Source organism: Mugil cephalus, chromosome 1, assembly GCF_022458985.1.
Source record: "Mugil cephalus isolate CIBA_MC_2020 chromosome 1, CIBA_Mcephalus_1.1, whole genome shotgun sequence".
NCBI lineage: Eukaryota > Metazoa > Chordata > Actinopteri > Mugiliformes > Mugilidae > Mugil > Mugil cephalus.
The window spans coordinates 14,155,910-14,171,720 of record NC_061770.1 but is presented as its reverse complement, the minus strand read 5'-3'; the positions used below and the strand labels follow the sequence as shown (position 1 = coordinate 14,171,720).

General features: G+C 36.5%; 1 pseudogene; it reads left to right on the top strand.

Moving 5' to 3' along the window:
• The first annotated feature begins 466 nt into the window (after positions 1-466).
• On the top strand, positions 467-15,019 carry LOC125018659 (annotated as a pseudogene).
• Positions 15,020-15,811: the final 792 nt, after the last annotated feature.

The following is a 15,811-nucleotide window of genomic DNA, read 5'->3' as shown; positions in this document are numbered from 1 at the left end:
TGACTTCTGGTAAAGAGCTTTAAGGGCTCATTCACTGAAGGGACCAGACCTCAGACACTAATGGACTCGCTGTGAACGCATCTCTAAGAGGGGTGAGCCTATAAGGTGACATTGGAATTGAACTCTTACTTCCTGTAAGTTTCTCTGTTGTGTGTTTACTTGCTCCACCCTAATGTGATGCACTTGTGTCTCATTGGCTTCCCCTCTCCTAATATTTAGTCTGTTTTGCTTCCTTTTCACTGTGCCAGTTCATCTTCGTCTTCTGTCAAGCGTTCCAGTTTTCAAAATTCAGATTGTCTTCTAGCGGTTTTGACTTTGCCCTTCTGCCTTCTCTGCCTGACTCGTCTACAACCAAACCTATTTCCAAATTAAATTGGAAACACTATTGTTTGTGAGACATGCGTTGGGGTCTGTCCTTTGTGCTTCTCAAAACTACGTCACCCTCTGTGGACATCACTGCAAAAAGATGGACTTGAAGATTTATCCACAGGTGAGTTCTCTGGTTTGGTTTGTGTAATTAATGATTAAATGTTATATTTCAGCTAAGATAAAGCCTACTTGTCTTAGTTAAAATACAACTACATTCATATTAACCGTGTATACTTAAATAAAATACTTGTTAGTAGTTTAAGATGCCAATGTAGCTTATCTGAGTCACCTAATTGCAAAATCTAAAAACTATATGTGGCAGCTACAGAGAGTGACAACACCTCTCTGAGAGTTTCACCCAGAGAATTATTTCTCTCAAGGCACACGGGTACGTTGTACTTGAGCCAGAGACATGGTTCCAAAAATACAAGAACAACAACAAACAAAAATCTCCAAGGCATATGCGACACACACACGGTTGTCAAGTAACCCAATCCCAGGGGAGGACAGCAAACAAAGTAAATTTATACGGAAAGGAATAGGTATAAATGCTATAAGCATACGAACGAGATGAAACACAAAGGTAAGGCAGTGCAGACATAACTGTAGCAGCTAGACCCAGGACACCCTGCATAGAGAAAAATATACGTTTTCCTACGCTGCTACATATACGAAGAAACATATGTGCGCAAAGTCAAACCTTCAACAATGCAGTGTAACAACAGTAACATGAATGACTTTTCTCTCCCATGTGTTGTTTCTTTGTTTTGTATTTTCTCTTTTTATCTAGGCACTGTAACGGTAGATGCACCAGGAAAGGTAATATGAGGCCATCATCAGTGAATGAATCACACATTTAAAATTGTGCATGTTTCTTTTCTGTTGAGTCCGTTCTGTCTACGACAAATGTGAATGTGAAAGTGAGTCCTGGCTGACGTCTGTGTGAGAACTTCACTGTGTCTTATTTTATTGTTTTATGTCCTTTCACCAGGTGTTCAATGATCCCATCCATGGTCATGTGGAGTTACACCCACTTCTTGTCAAAATCATTGACACACCTCATTCCAAGACTACGAAACAATCAAGCAGCTTGGAGGGGGCTATTTTGTTTACCCTGGAGCATGCCACAAGCGCTTTGAACACTCCATCGGGTACGTCCTCATGGAGACACACCAGCACACTGTCCAGATTAAGGGAAAGACTGGTGTGTGACAAAGAACCAACTGAGGAAATGAAATCAAAGTTAACAGACAGTAGAAGCATAATCATGTTTACATGTGTGTGTGTGTGTGTGTGTGTGTGTGTGTGTGTGTGTGTGTGTGTGTGTGCGCTCTATTTGTTAACACAGGGTGGCACACTTAGCAGGAGAACTTGCAAAAGCTCTGCAGTCAAGGCAGCCAGAACTCAACATAACTGATAGAGACATCCTTTGTGTCCAGATTGCAGGTCTTTGTCATGACCTGGGTAAGTGATACACACCTCTCTACTTCTACATGTATTCACTGATGTGGCAGATAATAACAAATAAAGTCTATTGTGTAATGTGTGCGTTTCTCTTCTAATGAAGAAAGAAAATTTCCCCTCAGATGTTGTCATTTCAGTGTTAAAATTTACAATGATGCAGTATTATATTTTTCCCACAGTATATTGAGATTTTAGATGATTCTTTATCACAGTCTCTTCAAGTCTTTCTAAAAAATGTCGTCTTTTATTTTTTTGTAGTTAAAATGTAGTACATTTAACGGAAACTATCTCATACCATTTTCTTTTTCTTTACTTTTCTAGGCATATTCATGTGACTTCTGTTGTTTTTGTTTCACTGACATGAACAAAGATGCAGAAATGACCTATTTTAATATCAACACAATACAACATTTATTTATCTATTTTATTTATCTATGCACTTATTTATTATTTTTTTTCCATATCTAGGACACGGGCCCTTTTCTCACCTCTTTGATGGGATTTTCATTCCTGAAACATGCAAAGGCCAAAAAAAATGGAAGGTTATTATTTCTGTTGTATTTGATGTTTGAGTTAATAGCACAGAACAAAACTGCAGCACAATATATGTGATTGTGTGTGTGACTGAAAGTGTGTGTTTTCGAGAAAATCTTTTAGGAAATCTTGAAGTTGACCCCTGACTTGTTAATTATTCCTCTAATGAAGCAATCATCAAATTCAAACAAAACCTGTACGTAGAAATTAAATCCACATTATAGTGAAAATAAAACTGAACAGATTTGAAGAGAAATTGGTCTGTCCAAAAGAAGCTTGTACATGTCGTCAGATTTTCCCACACATCAAGAAACGTCGGGTGAACCACTGCATTTTTATTTTTAATCTCTGCCATTAAATTTTCTCTTTCCCTTGTACATGAGGATGCTTCTATAGAAATGTTTTGATCACTTTGGTGAAATCTAATAAACTGAGAGAAGTGATGGGGAAGAACCCTTTAAACAGCCTGGACGAAAATGATGAATCTTCATCAAGGAGATGATTAACGGTCCTAAAAAGGGATCCTAAAGCAGCACAGGCCTGAGGTACTGCCCACTAAATAGTAATATAATATAATACTAATACAGTGAAATCAGTCAGTACCACTGTGCGGGCAGGTGTAGTATCTAACTCCACTATTCTACTGTTGTCCCACAGTGGCCGTACAAAGGACGCCACGAGGGACAAGTCCTTCCTCTTTTGAGATTGTGTCCAACAAGAGAAACGGCATTGATTTGGACAAGTTTGACTACTTTGCCAGGTGAGACGCTTTAAACAATTCACTTTGTGGTGCATAGTGAGGAGCTACTGTGCATTGCTTGCCATGAATAAATTAAAAAATCGTAATTCTAGTTTTAATTTACATACTAAAAGTTTGAAGAGTAAACATAATAACATAGAGTATATTTTTACTCATATAGCTTCTCACTTCGGGGACTGCCCCCACCTGGGCATCCAGAACAACTTGACCACTGGCGTTTCATAAAGTTTGCCAGGGTTTTGTGATGTGAGGGGGAGAAGCGAATCTGCTCCAGAGACAAAGTTCTACTCCTGATTTTTTACCCTTCTTTAAAACAATGAATTAACCTGATTATCTGTGACTAAACTATACTTATTACTCTCAACAGAGGTGGGCAATCGTACAACATGTTCCATACAAGGAACTACTTAAAATGGAAACCTACCAGCACAGAGTAACCAAGAGTGTAGAGATCATGTCAGTCCCCCTCCCTTTTTGGGTTACTCTACAGCTATTAGCATTTTCTTCTGACCTGCTGTAGCTTTTTTAATTTGATTTATTATTTTTGTATCTATTCTCTTGATGCAGAAACTGTTTTTTCCCTGCATCTGCATTAATTTTTATATTGTTTTTTTGGTTCTGTTGATCAGGATCAAAGATCCCCTTCATGAAAGCAAATAATCACATCGAGATTCAAGGTTCAAATGGAAATATGTTAAAACCCTTTCTGAGGCCAAAAATGACATGGAGGCCTACAGCAAGCTGACAGGTCATGGAAGCCATCTTTTTTCATGTTTTAAAATATCTTCAGTGTTATTTTCCCGTACTATATTTGCATCAATCACATTACAAAAATAGAGATAAAAAAACCATTTGGCAGATTTCTGAATTAGTTAAGCATTATCACTACTAGATGACTCAGAAAATCGGTGCAAGACAAACAAATTTCCCAAGCAGTGCAACACAGATTAGTAGTAATGATGTAAAGACTAAATTCAGGAGTGCTTGAGGTAGAGACCTACAGAGTCACCAGTGATAGTGGAATACTATAAATAAACTTGAGGGAAAATCAGTGTTTGGTGATTGTTGAAATGATGGTAACACTTTCTATGAAGGTTGTATTTATAAAGCCCTATGAATGCACCATAATGTTTATATAAGGTGTCCTATAAAGCATTATAATGGTCATTATTACATCTATACATATTCACAAGTCGTCATAACCAACTTCATGATGCATTAAATGACAACTGGTTATAATAAATTATAATTTTAATCTGAATAGTGCATTATAAATATGTCAATATCTGCCTAGTCACTTGTTCATTTTATGATGCATCATAACTACTTTGCTTTGCTAAATGTGCATCAATGAGTTTTGACTTCGCCTATAGTGCTTTATATCGTAGTTATAAGTATATTTTAATAAACTATAATAATGTATACATCTCCCTACAGCACACTTATAAACAGCTATGCAATATCATAAGGGGCTATTTGCAGCGCTAAGTAAAGTGACAAGAATATGACACTATTATTAACAGTTATAAGTTACATGAGTAATTAAAAGGTGCAATGAACAAAGTCCTGAGTCTGGCATCTTTAACCCCATATACACAATATTATAAATGACCAGTTAATATCGTAGGTGTTTTTTTGTCAGCTTAAGGTAAATTGTGCAAATGATGTGTTGTGGATATAAGACTATTATAAACAAAAATGAGGCACAATGAAATGAGAGCCTGGACAGTAAAGACAAAAGGAAAGCATTTAAGTTCACTTTATTTTCATTTAAACCAACAACATTAATCAGAATGATTATCAACGCTCTGAGCAAAATTACACAACACATGAAAACACATGAAACAGGCCACAAAAGTGGCACGGCGTGGTCCAAAGATTGTGCTCTTAAAAGTGCCTTGGGTTGGTAGGTGATTCAGGATCAGAGGTCAGGAGATGGTTTGACAGCAACTACAAGAAGAACAGAGCAAATCTTAGTGCTCTAGCTGGGTTTGTTTTTATGCAGAAAGGTTTGATTGAAAACACATAAGCAGATCACGTGTTTTTTGTTTAAAGCAGCCAAATGAGACATTATGTTACCGCATATCATGAAAGGAAAGCGCAGATTACCCGTAGTGGCTTAACTAGCTAGACGAAAGATACCAGAACACGGCTAGTTTTTAATTCACAAATTAGATCGTTTTCATATTCTTTGCGTTAATTTGATTGAAACCATTCAAAACCATTGCATTAATATATAAACGATGTGCTTCATGTAAGCAAAGTAAGACATCAGCTCACAAAACAATAGCTGGACAGAGAGACAACATACCTGTCCTGAAGAGGGCCCAAAGATTTGCCTCTGTTCTTCTTGTAGTTGCTGTCAAACCATCCCCGACCCTGACTGAATCACCTCACCAACACAAAGCACTTTTAAGACCCAAACGTCTCTAGGACCACGCCGTGCCATTTTTGTGGCCTGTTTCATGTGTTTGTGTAATTGCTCAAGAAATTTATGATCATTCTGATTATGTTTGTTGTTTTAAATTAAAATAAAGTGAACTAAATGCTTTCCTTTTGTCTTTACTGTCCAGGCTCTCATTTCATTGTGCCTCATATTTGTTTATAATAGTCTTATATCCACAACACCTCATTTGCACTAATTTACCTAAAGCTGACAAATAACACCTATGATATTAACATGTGCATATGGGTAAAGAGGCCAGACTCAGGATTTAGTTCATGCACCTTTTAATTACTCATAGTAACTTATATCTTTTTAATAATAGTGTCATTTTCTCGTCACTTACTTAGCGCTGACAAATAGCACTTATGATATTGCATAGCTGTTAATAACAGTGTGCTGTAGGGGATATAAAAACATTATTATAGCTTTATTACATATACTTATAACTACAGATATAAAGCACTATGGGTGAAGTCAAAACTCATTATGCACACTATACACATTTAGCATAGCAAAGTAGTTATGATGCATCATAAAATGAACAAGTGACTAGGCAGATATTGACATATTTATAATGCACAAATTCAAAATTAAAAAAATAATCATTCATAACCAGTTGTCATAGGGCATCATTGAAGTTGGTTATGACGACTTGTGAATATGTATAGATGGGTAATAATGCCCTTTAATAATGCTTTATAGACACCTTAAAAAACATATGAGTGCATTCATGGGGCATTAAAAATACAACCTTCATAGAAAGTGTTACCAAAATGATAAATGGGAAAAGTAGCTTCCACTTCATTTATTTTTGCTCTGCAGATCATTTGTTCGAATACATACTCTACTCTGAATCTAAAAAAGAATCGCAAGAAGAATCCGAAGAATCCAAAAATCTAAAGGGGGCAAGGGGATATTCTAAAGAGAATCATCTCTCGGATCTGTACAAGTTTGTGGGTGAAGCCCTGGTGTGTAGAGAGGCGTTCAAGTTCATTTGACACACTGTCTTTTTGAGTTTGTTTGTAGAAGTTAGTAAAAGTTTTGTAACAAAATTGTAGTGTCAAGTGTATTTCAGATTTTGAGGGAAAATCTGTATCAGTGTGAAAAGACAGACTGAAAACTGGTTCTTTTAATAAACTGACACATCAATGTGAATGTCCTCTTGTTAGTGAGTAACTCAGTGTGTCCTCTACCTTTCTCTTCTTACCCTTCCAAAGCTCACGGAAAAAAAAGAAGTCAAAAAAGAAGAAGAAAAAGGAAAAAAAGAAGAAAAAGAAGATGAAAAGCAAAAACAACAGGTTAGAAAACACAATTAAGAAGATTTAAAAACAAATAATAAAAAAATAATACATATTTAAGACACAGGGTCTCTCTCCTGTTTTTCAGGCTAGTTGACTCAGGCCTTCGTTGACGCGGAATTCCACGGATGACTTTGAAGTTTTGTGAGTGTTTCATATAATCTCTTCACTACACCTTTCTTCAAATCTATGGTTTTTTGATTGTAACATGTTTTCTTGCCTTCACTGGCAAATATTCATTATTAAATATAAACACAAGTTTTTTCCTCACACTTCTCTTTTGGGTTGTCACTTTTGACTATGGATAAAAAAAACAAGGACCCTCTAACTGACACAAAATTTCTACAGAAAGGAGGATCCTGACAAAGCATCCCCAAAACAACCAAACCAAGTCTGAACTAAAAACAATGACAATGAAAAATGAATCTCTGTGCTATTGTTTGAGTTTGTATTTCTTTGTAATATGAGTTTGGCAACATCTTCATTTACTAACTTAATTTTTGCTGTTCTTCTTGTCAGAGTGCGCAGCTTTCTTCCAGCGCGCTTTTTTGAAAACATCATTCGGGTTTACTGGAAGAACACTGATAAACAAAACTCAACACTGCCACACGATTGTTTCGTGAATGGTGCGAGAAGAACGGTTTTAAGAACTGGGGTAAGATTTATATCTGGTATGTGAACTAAAAATTAAGATACTGGGTGTTGTCGGGCCAAATGTTCTACTGAATAACAGTGAAAAACTTCGTTCTTTAATAATCAATGTGAAGGAAGGAGGAGCAGTTAAAAATGTAAACCTTTCAGAAACTTAGATGTAAGTTCTATTAGTCTCTTTATGCAGGTAGTTGCATTTCCAATTGTTGTTTTTTTAATTTTCATTTCATTTTTTTTGAAAACACATCTCACACTGTTTACTGCTCTTCTTAATTTAAAAGGAACTTGAACAAGAAGATGAAAAAGTGAAGCTGAAGATTGAAGCTGAAAAAGAAAAACATGAGAGTGAATGTTAATAGAACAGAAAACCTTCATGTACAAAAACTCTAATGTACTTGGCACTATTTTTAATGCCTAAAAATAAATTAGAAGAGTACATACATATGAATATTGCTTATTCGGGCCTGAAACTCGCTTTATAACCCAGTATATCTTTATTTTAGTGGGATCATCCTTCTCTTGTTTTTAGACTCGCTTCCATTGCAGCTTTATAGACACATATACAATACACAACCAAATCACTACTTTAAAGCTGTTTGTAATTTTGTTGTTGACCATCAGTTTGTGGTTTATTAAAATGTCATGTTTGTGATATTCAGGTATCATCCCCGACTTGTTTCTATGTTCTCAGGAACTGTGAGGCTTTTAAAGAGGTGAAATTAAAAATGTGTTGACAGAGTCTTTTAATGTGAATATTTAGTTTGTATTTGGGGACTAATTATTGGGTTTTAGGTTTTAATGTTAATTATAATATTCAGTGTGTAATTTTATGAAATATTGTGATTTTTGGATGGTTTTTCTCCATTCTTGTTTCTTACATAGCCATTGTTCTTTTTTTACTGGCTTCTTAATATGAAATAAGAAATAAATAAAAAAGAGATCATAATCATTCAAACTCAAACCATTATATATTACAAATCATATCTTCACTGTATTAAATCCTAATAGCTCAGCTCACAAAATATGTGATTAAGGCATAGTTTGTGTAATTGTTGGTTGATTCACTGTGTGCAAATTCATTGAAAACTCAATAGTGTAATGTGTGTCTAACTGGGAAAGCTAAAGGTTAACAGAGCCTTTAAATTGTACTCCATTTCTGACGATCAGTGGTGTCTGGTTGATAGAATAAAACTCTGTTTCTCTTCACCTTTATCTCTGTGTCGTTTTCTTATCCCCAGACCAAAAATGTAGCGATAGACAGTGTAGTACGTGGTGAGTTTTAAAATGCTGTACCAGGTCAAAACTTTCCATTAGTCTGTAGTGCCCTGTCCTGTCTATAATTTACAGAACCGTGCAAAGATTTAAAGCACTTCTGGAAGGAGTCTGATCACAAATTCCTTTCTGCAGCCAAATTGGTTGATAAATTAAAATAAATAATCACCAAATTAATCCTCACTTTACTTTTAGTGCCTACGGTATTGAGGCTCAGAAGCTGTGTTCACTTTCAGTCTATCTTTGCATATAACAGGCACACAACTTTGTCCTGGCAGTAGCAGAAAAAAAAACCTCTTCAGTGGTGAATTACAGTATGTTATGTTAAGATGAGATGAGACATAATAATAATAATTATAGAAATTCTTTACATCAGATGAGATGATACCTGAGAAATATTAATTTTGTGGTGTCTTTTTTTCTTTCTGAGACCTTCAGTATTCAGTAATTCATTTATTTTTAGAGATCTCTATTATATAAAGATCTGATTCATGAATAGATGAGAGTACGGAGTTCACAACAGTTTTGGTTTTCGTATATATCAATGTTGTACCAACACAGTGAGACTGGTACGGCCCTGCCACAGCAAATAAGGGTTGGCTCGACATCCATTTGATTCTGACAGGTTCAAAAAGACAGATTCACAAAAGAGAGATCTCACAAAACTGTTTACACTAATAGCAATGTTCTTCCGGGCCATTTATGCTCAGAACAAAAACAAAACATGTACGACGGTGGAGTGGGATGTGATTGTCAGTGGGCATGGGCTCGATAGTAGTGAGAGACACCTAAAGAGATTTTTTTTCTCATCGCGAAACATCTGACTCTCTTATTCCAAATGACAACACAAATAAACAATAGGCTACCGGTCCAACCACACATCGCAAAGGTTTGTCGTACTTAATTCATTTTCATTCTGAGCATGAATGACCCAGAAGAACACATAAAACAAACAATGAATGTTGAAGAGCTTGTTTAACTCCAAGAGATGCCAAATGTCTAAAAGGCAAACAGTGACTGTGTGGACTTTGTATTGTTTTGACTGATGAGGTGTGTCAGGTTTTTGCTTCATATTCCAGTTCAGTTGTGTCAGAGTTTTGTTCTCATACGTGTTGCTGCAGAGTGGAAAGTAAAAAGACTAACAGAGGAATAAAAATACATCATTTTAGTCAGTCTCCAAGCTCATTTGATGTCTACACAGTAATTTAAACAAGGACTGTGTCTGCGATAGAGTAGAGCAGACTAATTCTACATGACACATCCGTGACAACCATACTTTTTGGCTTGACTAGTTTGTCTCAAATTTTTGTAAGATAAGAGAAACTACTTTGCTTCATTACTCTCAAGCCTGCTGGTGCTGTTGGAAGAAGGGTTCCCAGCAACATGATGCTGCAGCCACCATGTTTCCCCAGTATGGATGGTAGGACTGATGTGTCATGTCTGACTTGCAGTGAAAATGGTTTTCAGTTTGATGACCAAGTAATTCAACTTTGGTCTCCTCAGACCACAAGAGGCTTCTTTCAGCTGACCCCAAGCCAAGCTTGCAAATACAGAATGTTATCACTGGGCTTCCTAGAGAGCATCCTCACTGTGGGCATCACTGTCTGGTACGGAAACACCACCCAGACAGAGAGGAAGGCTCTGCAAAGAGTTATAAAGACCCCAGAGAGGATTATAGGGACAAAACTCCCTACCTTGGTCTCCATGTACGTGCAGCGCTGTCGGAGAAGAGCAGAGGGAATCATCAGAGGCTCACTCTCTGCTCTTACTTACTTACTTACTGTTTATTTAAGAAAGGGACAGTGCAATTTCATAGAACACATGATTACCCATGGTTAAAAAAGCCAGAATTAGCCAGAAGGCTAGTTTTCATCTGTAGTCCCCTGGCCTTGATGTAAAAAAGGCAATAACACTCTGTTATGTTATGCTCTGACACAAACGTTGCACGTACGACCTGAGACACAGCAGAGTGGACAGTATCACTGCACATACAACTCGCTTTTTCAATAGCTTCTTCCCTGCCACAGTCAGACTGATGGCTAAACAGCGCATCTACACTTTGTACATTTATATATATATACATACAGATATTTTTTATAATGTTACTTTCATAACACCTTACCTCTAATGTCATAAATGTTATAGTCTCCCTACCCGTCCTGTTACCTCTTTATAATTTATCTTTTTCATTTTTTTTTTTATATTCTCTTATTTTAAGTTTCTTCTGCTGAGCAAAAGAGAGCCCTGCACAAGAATTCCAATGTGTCTGGACTGTGGTCTGTCACATATGGCAAATCAAAATGTTTAATCTTGAAGCACCACGCACTTGCTTTGCAGGATGGACAAGAGATCATTTCAAAATAAATAATGTATTCAGTGTGAAATTGCAGCCATGTAAAATAAAACAACAAAAAAGAAAAACAAAACAGGGGCATTAGCACAAAATGTGCTGTCATTTTTTAGATTTCTGATATTGCAACAGCATTTCCTGTATTTGACCTGACAACACTATGGATGAACTTTGGATAATTCCCTTACTGTAGACCGGCATCGATGCTGACTTATGGTAAAGAGCATTAAGGGCTCATTCACTGAATGGACCAGACCTCACACACTCATGGACTTCCCGTGTAGGCGTAGGAGTCAGTGAGTCTATAGGGGTGACATTGGAATTGAACTCTCCCTCATTTCAGATTACTTCCTGTAAGTTTCTCTGTTGTGTGTTTAAACCCGCTCCACCCTAATGTGATGCACCTGTGTCTCATTGGCTTCCCTCTCCTAATATTTAGTCTGTGTGCTTCCTGTTCCTGTGCCAGTTCATCTTCGTCTTCTGTCAAGCGTTCCAGTTTTCATATTCACATAGTCTTCTAGCGTTTTTTGACTTTGGATCCGATTTTTGGATTTTGCCTGTGCCTTGCCCTTTTTGCCCTGTCTGCCTTCTCTGGGCCCGACTCATCTGCACCAAACCTACTTCCAATTAAATTGGAAACACTATTGTTTGTGAGACATGCGTTGGGGTCTGTCCTTTGTGCTTCTCAAAAACTACGTCATCTCTGTGGACATCACTGCAAAAAGATGGACTTGAAGATTCATCCCAGGTGAGTTTTCTGGGTTTGGTTTGTGTAATTAATGATTAAATGTTATATTTTAGCTAAGAAAAGCCTACTTGTCTTAGTTTTAAAAAACAAAAAACATTTATATTACTATATACTATATATATATTACCATTTATATCTTAAATAAAATCCTTGTTAGTAGTTTAAGATGCCAGTGTTGCTTATCTGAGTCATCTAATCGCAAAAACTAAAAACTATATGTGGCAGCTACAGAGAGTGACAACACCTCTCTGAGAGTTTCACCCAGAGAATTATTTTCTCTCAAGGCACACAGGTGATTGATTGATTGATTGATTGATTGATTGATTGATTGATTGATTGATTGATTGATTGATTGATCAATCGATCGATCCCCGAAGGGAAATTAGGTTGTCACAACAGTCCGGTATTTGGGTACAATAAAATACAACAGAATAAAAAACTGAGGGATAAAAATTTAAAGACGAAGGGAAAAACACAGAAAGGACAAGGACCTTTAGAAAACACAAGATAATATAAATATATATACATGTATTCATATAAGCATACGAACGAGATGAAACACAAAGGTAAAGCTGTGCAGACATAACTGTAGCAGCTAGACCCAGAACATCCTGCATAGAGAAAAAATACGTTTCCCCACGCTGCTACATATACAAAAACAAATGTGCGCAAGTCAAACCTCAACGATGCAGTGTAACAACAATAACATGAATGACTTCCCTTTCTCATGTGTTCCTTTTTTTGTTTTGTATTTCCTCTTTTTATCTAGGCACTGCCACCAAAGGTAATATGAGGCCATCATCATGAATGAATCAAAACATTTAAAGTTGTGCAAGGGTTTTTTTCTGTTCAAATCATTCTGTCTACTTTCAAATTGGGAAATTTTAAAGTGAGTCCCGGCTGACGTCTGTGTGAGAAATTCCCCGTGTCTTATTTTATTTTTTTTATTTCCTTTCACCAGGTGTTTAATGATCCCATTTCCCTGGTCATGTGGAGTTACACCCACTTCTTGTCAAAATCACTGACACACCTCAGTTCCAAGACTACGAAACATCAAGCAGCTTGGAGGGGGCTATTTTGTTTACCCTGGAGCATGCCAAAAACGCTTTGAACACTCCATCGGGTACTCCTCATGGAGACACACCACACACTGTCCAATTAAGGGAAAGAACTGATTTGTGACCAACAAGCACCAACTGAAAGGAAAATGAAACCAAAGCAAACTGAAAAATTTAGTAGTGGCATAATCATGTTTACAATGTGTGTGTGTGTGTGTGTGCTCTATTTTTGACACAGGGTGGCACACTTAGCAGGAGAACTTGCAAAAGCTCTGCAGTTAAGGCAAACCCGGACTCAACATAACTGATAGAGACATCCTTTGTGTCCAGATTGCAGGTCTTTGTCATGACCTGGGTAAGTGATACACACCTCTCTACTTTTACATGTAAATTTACTGATGTGGCAGATAATAACAAATAAAGTCTATTGTGTAATGTGTGCGTTCTCTTCTTAATGAAGGAAAGAAAAGTTCCCTCAGATGTTGTCATTTCATGTTAAATTTACAATGATGCAGTATTATAAATTTTACAGTATATTGAATTTTAGATGATTTTTTATCACAGTCTCTTCAAGTCTTTCAAAAAAAATGTGGTCTTTAATTTTTTGTAGTTTTGTACATTTAACGGAAACTATCTCCTACCAATTTTCTTTTTCTTTACTTTTCTAGGCGTATTTATGTAACTTCTGTTGTTTTTGTTTCACTGACATGAACAAAGAAGCAGAAATGACCTATTTTTAATATCACCACAATACAACATTTATTTTTCTATTTTATTTATCTATGCACTTATTTATTATTTTTTTTCCATATCTAGGGCACGGGCCCTTTTCTCACCTCTTTGATGGGATGTTCATTCCTGAAGCATGCAAAGGCCAAAAAAAATGGAAGGTTATTATTTCTGTTGTATTTGAGTTTGAGTTAATAGCACAGAACAAAACTGCAGCACAATATATGTGATTGTGTGTGTGACTATTGTGTGTGTTTTCGAGAAAATCTTTTGAGGAAATCTTGAAGTTGATCCCGACATTGTTTAAATTTTTCCTCTAATGAAGCAACATCAATTCAACACAAAACCTGTACTGTAGAAATTAAATCCACATTATAGTGAAAATAAACTGAACAGATTTGAAGAGAAATTGGTCTGTCCAAAAAGAAGCTTGTAAAATGTCGTCAGATTTTCCCACACATCAAGTAACGTCAGGTGAACCACTGCATTTTTATTTTTAATCTCTGACCATTAAACTTCTCATTCCTTGTAGCAAGGATGCTTCATAGAAAGTTTGATCACGTGGTGAAATCTAATAAACTGAGAGAAGTGATGAGGAAGAAGCCTTACAGCCTGGACGAAAAATGATGAAATCTTCATCAAGGAGATGATTAACGGTCCTCAAAAAGGATCCTGAAGCAGCTCAGGCTGAGGTACTGTCCTAATAGTAATATAATATAAAAACTAATACAGTGAAATCAGTCAGTACCATCTGTGCTGCAGGTGTCAGATCTAACTCCACTATTCTACTGTTGTCTCCACATGGCCGTACAAAGGACGCACGAGGGACAAGTCCTTCCTCTATGAGATTGTGTCCAACAAGAGAAACGGGATTGATGTTTGGGCAAGTTTGACTACTTTGCCAGGTGGAGACGCTTTAGAACAATTCACTTTGTGGTGCATAGTGAGGAGCTACGTGCATTGCTTGCCATGAAAAATTAAAATATCGTAATTCTAGTTTTAATTTACATACTAAAAGTTTGAAGAGTCAACATAATACATAGATATATTTTTACTCAATAGCTTCTCACTTCAGGGACTGCCACCACCGGGCATCCAGAACAACTTTGACCACTGGCGTTTCATAAAGTTTGCCAGGGGTTTTTGATGTGGAGGGGGAGAAGCGAATCTGCTCCAAGAACAAAGTGTCTATCCTGAAATTTTTACTTTTTTAAAACAATGAATTAACCTGATTTTTCTGTGACTAAACTATACTTATTACTCTCAACAGGAGGTGGGGAATCTGTACAAATGTTCCATACAAGGAACACTTACATAGAAGAGCCTACCAGCACGAGTAACCAAGAGTGTAGAGATCATGTCAGTACCCCTCCCTTGTTGGTACTCTACAGCTATTAGCATGATCTTTTGACCTGCTGTAGCTTTTTTAATTTGATTTATTATTCTTGTATCTATTCTCTTGATGCAGAAACTGTTGTTTCTGCATCTGCATTAAGTTAATATTGTTTGTTGGTTCTGTTGATCAGGATCAAAGATGCCTTCATGAAAGCAAATAATCACATCAAGATTCAAGGTTCAAATGAAATATGTTCAAACTTTCTGAGGCCAAAAATGACATGGAGGCCTACAGCAAGCTGACAGGTCAGTGGAAGCCATCTCTTTTTATGTTTAAAATATCTTCAGTGTTATGTCCCGTACTATATTTTTCATCAATCACATTACTAATAGAGATATAAAACCATTTGGCAGATTTCTGAATTAGTTATAGCATTATCACTACTAGATGACTCAGAAAATCTGGTGCAAGACAAACAAATTCCCAAGCAGTCAAAAACAGATTAGTAGTAGTGATGTAAAGACTAAATTCAGGGGTGCTTTGAGGTGAGAGACCTACAGAGTCACCAGTGATAGGTGGTATACTATAAAAAAAACTTGAGGGAAAAATCAGTGTTTGGTGATTGTTGAACATGATGGTAACAAATTCTATGAAGGTTGTATTTATAATGCCCTATGAATGCACTCATAATGTTTTATAAGGGGTCTATAAAGCATTATAATGGTCATTATTACATCTATACATATTCACAATCGTCATAACCAATTCATGATGCATTATGACAACTGGTTATGAA